General features: G+C 38.4%; 1 pseudogene; it reads left to right on the top strand.

Moving 5' to 3' along the window:
- LOC106468338 overlaps positions 1-1893 on the top strand; it is a 97065-nt pseudogene that overhangs the window by 91113 nt on the left and 4059 nt on the right.

Raw genomic sequence — 1893 nt, forward strand, 5'->3', positions numbered from 1 at the left:
AATTCCTAATCTCTTAAGGCTTCCAACAGACACTTTCACTGAAGACAGTCGTAAGACATTCATTCAGGCATAAATGACCAGTGAGATCATTGTATCTCTTAAGGCTTCCAACAGACACTTTCACTGAAGACAGTCGTAAGACATTCATTCAGGCATAAATGACCAGTGAGATCATTGTATCTCTTAAGGCTTCCAAGAGACACTTTCACTGAAGACAGTCGTAAGACATTCATTCAGGCATAAATGACCAGTGAGATCATTGTATCAGCAGATACCGAGCTGTGGGTTTTTCTCGAAGAGAGTGCCACTTGAAATAGTCTGAAAAATGTGAAATCTCTGAAAATGGCCATTAGAAATTAAGATTGGATAGACCACTTAGTGCTGTCCAAAAAACAGGTGATGTTTGCAGTAGTTTTATTTAGGGATAAGCTTAATATGTGGCTTCAGAATGATGGAAATAATATTGGATACTTTCTGAAAGATCCTGTATCAAGTCCAAACATTCCTGAATAGAACTTGTGATTCTCGATGTGCCTAAGAGAAGTTTAGTGCCTTTAAGACAAGTATTTTCTAAGATCATTTTAAGTATGGTTTTGTCTTTTATATAATCATCCTCTATTTAATATCATTCCTGTCTTATGGTGTTTCCTGTATAGGTTTGTTCGTGTGGAGAAGTTCTGTGAATATTTACTCAACCCAGGAGTTTGTGGTAGTCAGCCTTGTCTCAATGGTGGAACATGTAAGAATCATGGAAACCTCTTTTCTTGCCAGTGTCCGCATCGTTTCTCTGGCCTTCTCTGTGAGTTGGACAGTAATCCTTGTGCCTCAAATCCCTGTCTTTATGGCGGTATTTGCTACAATGAGAACAATGATTTTCGATGCGAATGTGCACCAGGCCTCACAGGGAAGCGATGCAACTATGGATATAACTGTAACCCTAATCCTTGCAAAAATGGCGGTACATGTGAGGAAGGTGTTTCTGATCCAAGTTTCCAATGCCACTGCCAGCCAAACATGACAGGACATGTCTGTACAGAATCTCGTTTTACATCAACTAGTCTGAACATGACCAAGGAGAATATCATTGTTGCAGTTCTTGTTTTTATTGTTGGTGCTGCCATTATAATTGTCTGCTGCTGTCGCTTCTATCGCCATAAACAACATCAGCGGCCCCAGAACAACAATACGCAGGAAGGTTCATCTAATTCATTGGTGTTGAAGAATCTTCTAGATATGCATTACTTTAGCAAAAAACATAAAGTTAACAACTTGGGAGTATTTCCTTTCATCACTCCCTCTGTTCGTCCTCACGCTACATCTTACACCTATAACACTCAAGAGTCTGTGAATAACTATGGCAGGGCTACTGCTGATCTTGAGAACATCCCACACTATAGTAATAAATTTGTGCAGAACACCAACAACTCCACTGTCAATGAAACAGCTACTCTTACTCCAGTGTTCAACTCTACATCTAATTTGGACTCTTTTGTCAAAAAAGAATGGAACCATGACATGGAAAGATCAAATTATCAAAATAAAATTCAAAATGGTGAGTAAACAGTCATCGTGAAGTGTTCAAATAATTGCTGGTGTTTCGTGGTATACTCACTACTATCTTAGAATTTATAAATAAACACCAATTCATCCTGTTAAGTGTTTGCCTGGGGCATATTAAAGTCAAATAGTACCTACTTATGCTACAGGCAAGTAAAATTTGAGACTTTCTTAAAGTTTTATATACGACATATTTAAAAACAGTCTTTTTCTTAATAATGACACACTTGTCAAGAGTGTTTGTTTGTTTTTGAATTTCGCGCAAAGCTACACGAGTGCTATCTGCACTAGCCGTCCCCAATTTAGCAGTGTAAGACTAGAGGGAAGGCAGCTAGT

The sequence above is a fragment of the Limulus polyphemus genome, unplaced genomic scaffold, assembly GCF_000517525.1.
Source record: "Limulus polyphemus unplaced genomic scaffold, Limulus_polyphemus-2.1.2 Scaffold2970, whole genome shotgun sequence".
In the NCBI taxonomy this organism is placed as follows: Eukaryota; Metazoa; Arthropoda; class Merostomata; order Xiphosura; family Limulidae; genus Limulus; species Limulus polyphemus.